The following is a 7,820-nucleotide window of genomic DNA, read 5'->3' on the forward strand; positions in this document are numbered from 1 at the left end:
GCTCTGATGAATGAGGGGCACCTGACTGGTCCCCTCTACCTCAGATGGTAGAACATGAGACTCAAACTCAGGGTCGTGAGTTCAAGCCCCATGTTGGGTGTGGGACCTACTTAAAAAACAAACAAACAAACAAACAAGCTCTGACAAAATTAAAACTAACTACACAAAGGAAGAGAAAAGATACAATATTGTTATGATGTCAATTCTTCCCAACTTGATCCAGAGACTCAACACAATTTCAATCAAAATTCAGCAAGTTATTTTGTGGATTACCAATACACAGATTCTTAAGTTTATATGGAGAGGTAAGAGACCCAGAAGAGCCAATACAATCTCGAAGGAGAAAAGAGTTGGAGGACTAACACTACTCAATTTAAGATTTCTATAAAGCTATAGGATTCAAGATAGTATGATAGTGGCAAAAGAATAAACAGATCTATAGAAGAGACTATAAGGCCTAGAAATAGACCTGCACAAATACACTCAACTAATCTTTGACAAAGGAACAAAGGCAATACAAGGAGAAAAGATAATCTGTTCAACAAACAGTGCTGGAACAACTGGACATCCACACTTAAAAAAAAAAAAAGAAGAAAGAAAGAAAATTGAATCTAGACAAATCTTACACTTTTCACAAAAGTTAACTAAAAATGGATCACATAGCTAAATATAAAACACAAAACTGTAGCACTCCTAGAAGATAACATAGGAGAAAACCTAGATGACTGGGTTGACAATGACTTTCAGCTACAACACCAAAGACACAATCCATGAAAAAAAGAATCAATAAACTAGACTTCATTAAAATGAATTAACTAAAAAAAAACAAAAACGGTTTCTTCTATGTCAAGAGTATGAGAAGACAAGCCATAGACTGGAAGAAAATATTTCTAAGAGACAAATCTGATAAGGAAATATTATCTAAAACATACAGGGTGGGTGGCTCAGTTGGTTAAGTGTCTGACTCTTGGTTTCAGCTCATGTCATGATCTGCTGGGTCATGGGCCCTGCGTTGAGCTCAGAGCACAGCAAAGAGTCTGCTTGAAGATTCTCTCCCTTTGCTCCTCCTCCCACTCATGCATGCACATGCTCTCTCTCTCAAATAAATCTTTAAAAAAGAAAAGCTAAAAAAAATACAAAGAACTTTTAAAACTCAACAATAAGAAAACAACCCAATTAAAAAATAGGCCAGAACCTTAAAAAACACCTCACCAAAAAAGATGCACAGATGTCCAACAAGCATATGAAGAGACGCTCCGCATCATGCATTATCAGGGAAATGCAAATTAAAACAAAAGAGAGACACCACTACACACCTCTGGAATGGTCAGAATTCTCACGACACCAATTGATGATACGAACAGGAACTCTCATATATTGTTGGTGGGAATGTAAAATGGATCAGCTACTTTGGAAGACCATTTGACAGTTTCTTAAAAAACTGAACATATTTTTACCATATATTCAAGCCATCATTCTCCCTGATTTTTTTTGAGAGAGTGAGCAGGGTGGGAGGGACAGAGGGAGTGGAAGAGGAAATCCTAAGAAGGCTCCATGCTCAGCGTGGAGCTGGACACGGGGTTCAATCTCACGACCCTGAGATCATGACCTGAGCTGAAAACAAGAGTTGGACGCTCGACCAACTTACCCACCCAGGTGCCCCGGTATCCCTGATACTTATCCAAAAGAGTTGAAAACTTTAATCCAGACAAAAACCTGGACACATATTGTGTAGCAGCTTATTCATGATTGCCAAAACTTGGAAGCAACTGAGATGTACTTCAGTGTTGAATGGATACCTAAACTGTGGAACATCCAAACGATAGCATGTTATTCAGCACTAAAGAGAAATGAGCTATCAAACCACGTAAAGGCTTGGAGAAACCTTAAAGACATATTACTAAGTAAAAGAAGTCAATCTGCAAAGATTACATACTGTATGATTCCAATTACATGACATTCTGGAAAAGACAAAATTACGGAGACATTAAAAAAGATCAGTGGTTGCCATGGATTGGGGAGGGAAAGGATGAAGGGACAGAGCACAAAGGACCTTTAGGGTACTGAATATATTCTGTAAAATACTCTGATAAGGCTTAGGAAAATGAATGTTTCAGATTTTTAAAAAATAAACATGTAGCAGAACAAAATCAAAAATTACAAGCAGCTACCTCTTTGGAATGGGACTGTGGATAGAAAGACATGTGGGTTAGAGAACTGCTGTTTCTCATTATAAGCCCTCCTGTACTAGGTGATCTTTTTCCTATTAAAATGAACCACTTCCATCTAAACAATGAATGATAAATAACACAAAACCAAAATAAAATGACTCTTGTTCAGAACGTTTATCATTCATGTGACTAATGGCCACCCCAGGCTTATATTTTCCTTTTGGTATTATTTTTACTTCTTTGTCAAGATACGCTATCCCATACCATGAGGTATAATGATATCTATATTTTTTTCAAGAAGAGAACCCGACTAAACCCCAGGGCTAAATGCAGGACACTTTTTCAGTAGCTTGTAAAATACTTCATAAACATCATCGTAAGTGAGCTGAGTTGGCTTATCAACCGTAGAGCAGGAAGAGAAGGATGCAGCTGAAGAGTCCCTGGAATCATTCCAGCTAATGCACCACCAGAGCACAGTGGGATTGCAGAGTTCCTCAAGGCCGCAGAGCTGGCAGCTCAGCCATCTTCACTGCAACACTCCCGGAGGGGGACAGCGATGCTTTAGGTCTGAGGTTCACTCAGTGAACGTTGCAGCGATCCCGGACCAGGCAGCAGAGAATCTGACTCATCTCTGAGTCAGTCCCATGATGTCCCTAGTTAACTTTGCACAAAGTTCCCTTTGTCTTTATTATTATTATTACTGTTGTTGTTGTTATGATTATTATTGTTGTTATTATTATTTTTTGCTTTATAACTGAAGAAAACCTTAGAGGACAGAACCTCTTTTTTTCTCCTCTCTTCAGGTAGAAACAGGAATGACAAGTTGCAAACCTGTTTCCTAGGGAGACAGGATGCCTCACTGGGTGGTTTGCTGTTATGCTGTCAAAAGGAAAGAGCCCTCTAGACATTATCAAAGAGGGTGCATCATCTCATCAAGGGGCCCAATGTATTCTCTTCCTTCTATTAAAAGAAAAAAAAAGCTCCAATCTTATCTTACTATTGTTAGTTTTATTCAGTCTTCCCTCCAATTTTCTTTTTTTTTTTTTTAAGATTTTATTTATTTATTTGACAGAGACAGCCAGCGAGAGAGGGAACACAAGCAGGGGGAGTGGGAGAGGAAGAAGCAGGCTCATAGCAGAGGAGCCTGATGTGGGGCTCGATTCCACAATGCCACCGGGATCACGCCCTGAGCCGAAGGCAAACGCTCAACCGCTGTGCCACCCAGGCGCCCCAACCCTCCAATTTTCTTTCCAAGAGACTACTGCTGATGCAAAGCCACCCAGGAAGATGGAAACCCCAAACGACAATTCTCTAAAACTATCCCCACATTGGCAGACATGCATAGAGTGAAGTCGGGAATTATATTAAAGTAAAAATTAATATCCCAGCTTTGACTTCCCGACATCTTGTTTACTAACTCATTACATATTCCTATATTACACTACACATTTACTTTATATTCTTCACTACACATTCTCTAAAGCTTTATCAACTGAATCTTGTATTTCATATCATCTTCAAAGCTATGCAAAGAGATGAGAAAATCATTTCACAAAGAGCAGTTTACTCAAACCTGAATTGTTAGTAGTACACCTTAACATTCAATGACAAAATTATGTTACTGAAATGTGTATTTGCTCAAAATGTCTCCGGCATTTTCGAGTGCCTGCATGCACGGATTGCAGCAGTGCACTCGCACACAGGCGCAAAGGAAGTTAATATGACCACAGACATCAGGCCACGAACACTGGCCTTGGTGCTGTTCCTCCTATACACCACATGTCCCCTTATCTTGGGGCTTTTTATTTACAGTTTCGTCTACTATGCTTTCCAGATGAGGACAGCATAATGGTTGACCCCCTTCCACAACTTTATGGTTTGTTCAAACATCACTTTCTTAGTGCGGTGTCACCAGATCACCAAACTTAAAAATTACAACTCCTCCATCACAGCACTCCACGTGTTTCCGTCCTTTTTCATTTTTCTCCATTGCACTCAGTATCTTCTACTGTAACTGCTTTACTTCATTTGTTCTCTAACACAATATGCCTGGAACATCAAGATGCTCTAAAAACATTCTTTGAATTTGTTAAAATGAATTTAAAGACAATGCAAATGATATCAGCTTGCATCCTGATAACATCTTTACAGCTTCAGATTTCCACTATAAACATGCATTTTCTTTTACATTTTAGTAAAATCAAGTTCTCTTTCCAATATTAAATGTTGTCTTATTTTTTCCTCAAGAGACTTCTTAGCTTCCCCCATTTCCAGTTGCTAACGTCTCTCTGGCCTTCCACTCTGTCTTTTCCCAGTATTTATTTGACATTTCCTAGTTCACCAAGGACTACCTCAACAAAGAGGGGTTTTCCAAGCAAAAAAATTCCCACAAAGAAAAAAAAATCAACTCTGATATAGGGAAGAGAGAATCTGTTGCAGGAGATCATGTAAACAAGTGAAAGATATCTGGGTAGTATAGGCAGAGGTCCACTCAGAAGGAGAAAGAAATTGGACTAGCTAAGGAATCCCTTGCTCCCCTTCCTCAGATGAGATGTCTCTGGCAAGGGTCCCATGTGCTCCCACTCAAAGGACAATAATTTTCCAGCAGAACCATTTGGACACGTGGCTACTTTCCAGTCATTTGAGAAGCTCTCCAGAAAATGTGTCCTGAGAAGATGTCTACAGTGTAGGTATGATTTCAGAAGATAGATCTGCCTAAATGATTTCTTGCCTAGACTTGGCTGGGACTTTTTTCCATCTATCCTAATTTTTTTCAGTCTAGATTTTTATGAGTATTGAATAAGAGTATTTTCAATGTCTCTAGTAGCTGGGATCGAGTCTTAGACAAAAGACCTCTAAGACTGAAATATAAATAGAGAAGAGTTCAGGATGACATCATATTGTATGCACACCAGAAGTGACCACAAATAACCTACAATAACCTTTAAAATTAGTTTTTTCCTGACTTCATAAAACAATATTTTATTTGGCAGGCATATACTGGCAAGCTCTTTCAAAAGCTCTATTTGTTTTCTGTATCCAGGAAGACACAACCAGTGTTTTCACATAGGTTTCCTTCTATGCTGTGGTTTTGCCATTTTCTACTTCTTTATGAGTGGCTGCTGGAGAATATTTTTCTTTGGGACGTTTATTAAGAGTAACAAGGATATGAATGAAAAACCATCCTTATAACAATACAGGGTGGGTTTCTGCTTCCATATGTAATGCTGACCAAATCCAAAGGACATAAGTAGAATATATCAACAGTGATATGGCTGCTTTATTCTGAGGTTATATAATAACATGCAGCTGGATCAAAATATGGTATAGTGAAAGAAATCAGTCCATGTGTCCTTTGATGCATTAATTAAATCGATGGTTAAAAAGAGAATGTAAAATCCTAACAGAGCTTTAAAAAAAAGATACAGAACTATTTAAGCAAAAAATTGAGGCACAAAAGACAGCAGGGAAAGACAATTTCAAAGTTATTGCATAGGTCAGCCAATTATTCTGGTTTTTAAAAAATACTGCCATTATAAAGTGATATATTTTAACATAATACAAAATCTTTCCTGAAACTAATTAATTTCATATCACTCAGGTTTTCAAATTTCTATGATTTCCTAGAAGACAAAGACGAGTAAATGCAGAATCTTCTCAAATATAATAAAAACAAAACAAGTATTTCCCAAATCAAACAGTTCTTTTAGAATAAGTCACTGTATTTCATTTTCTTCTTTTGGTTCCTATTAATCTTTTACTCTCACACAGGCAAAAGAGGAAGGTTCCAATAATTAACCTTGTGCTGTTGACCTAACCAAAATTAACTGCCTATGCAACAATTTAGTTGTCCATATAAAAACAGGAAGAGAGATTTCCCCAAGTAACCCTTATTCACCATGAGAAAAACAGCTGGTGCTCTCTCTTTCCATGTAAGCCTGTGGGGCATGGATGAAAGGATGTATATTTCTGATATCCTCTCTTGTAAATGGGTGGTTTTTTTGGTGGAAGTGTGCCAACACTCAGTTCCTGAGAAGCAGAGGCCCAAGAAAGTCTGGTCAAAATATTTAGAATTATATCTTTATAAGATGAGGTCTGTGAAAATGAACAAAGTTTCCTCACCAGTGTTACATGAATAATCACTGCAAAATAATAGTGGAAACCTACACCTTTTCCTCCTAGGAAAGGAGGGAAAGATTAATAAGAAACATTGCCCTTCCAACAACAAAAATCAAAGTTTTAGTACCAGACTTCTTTGTGTCCTGTTTTCCAGTAGTTCTGCTACATTTCCCACAGTACACTGCTGGGATTTTTTATTTTTTATTTTCGCTACGCATGCTCACACATCTGTTGCACATGTGTGATCAACCGACTAGATTTTTGAGCCAAATGTCCTGTTAAATGGACAGAGTGGGCAGAGCATTCCTTTGAGAGTTAGACTCTGCCTCTGGTGGATTGCCTCCAAATGCAGTGGTGCAATAAAGAAAAGAAATCTGCTCATTTGAATTGCATTGAAATGAACTGTGTCCTCTCCTAAAATACCATATGGTAATGATCCCTGGAGGTATGGCGCATAACACCTAAGTCTGGCAGACTCCACTGGAAGGCTGTAAATGTCCCTGTGTAGTCAGACTGTGAAAGGCAAGATAGTTGACAAGAAGCATGTAGAGTAAAACAAGAATCCTATCTGATGGCCTTCAATCAACTCGAAACGAAAGAAAGTAGATTGAACAAAGAAATCCTAGCAGTCATCTTGGAGAAATCCTTCTTCTCCCATTAAAAAGCAGTTCTTGGATCTCACCTCCAGTAAAGTGAAACCGTATGGAAAGAAAGCTGTTTCACCTGAGCGGTAGCCAGAGTTTCTTTGCAGCAAATTATCTCAATAAGACTCAAGTGTATGTCTGCAAAACAAAATGCAGTCTTCATAATCAAACCTCCACCGGAGCTGAGAGCAGATGGACCAAGTCACCAGAGACGCTGCGTCGTGCCTCTGGTTTGGCTAGCACTCTCGGTGAACCTGATCCTACCGCAGGTAGTAGCTAGTGACCTGCATGCCATTCTCGGAAGTCTCTTGAGGGACACACACACACACCCACCACAGTCTTTTGTGGTGGGGAGAAATTCAGGTAACATTGGTGGTGAGATACTGTAATGTCTGTCGGACAAACAATAGAAAGGAATAGTGTATTTTATCCCCTAGAGCAGTAAGGTACTGTTATAGAAATTAATAAGGGTATGGGATTTAACGACAATAAAACCCCAACAGCCATTGGTACTTGAAAAATTTCCATTTATATCAACAAGCTTAATTCTGGTCTTTTCTTTCATTTTTCTTGAAAAGGAACATATTTTCCATTAATTTAGTCCATAATCAAATGCACTTATAGAAAAAAATGGGAAATTACCTAAAGACATGAAGTTATTCCTGTTTGAATTTTTTTCACTTCTTTAAAATTTTTTTTCTATCCTAATAATTTTTTCATAAGGGTGTATATCTGTTAATGGGGTAAGAGGATTCCTATAACTACAGTTTCTTAATCCTCAATTTTCTTTTTCTTCAAGCTTTGACAACTAAAGTCCATCTATATACTCAAAATACTTACTTCTTTGTGACTTTTCTGAAAATATGTTTTATTTTTCATATCAAAT

This window comes from Ailuropoda melanoleuca, chromosome 1 (genome assembly GCF_002007445.2).
Source record: "Ailuropoda melanoleuca isolate Jingjing chromosome 1, ASM200744v2, whole genome shotgun sequence".
Taxonomy (NCBI): domain Eukaryota; kingdom Metazoa; phylum Chordata; class Mammalia; order Carnivora; family Ursidae; genus Ailuropoda; species Ailuropoda melanoleuca.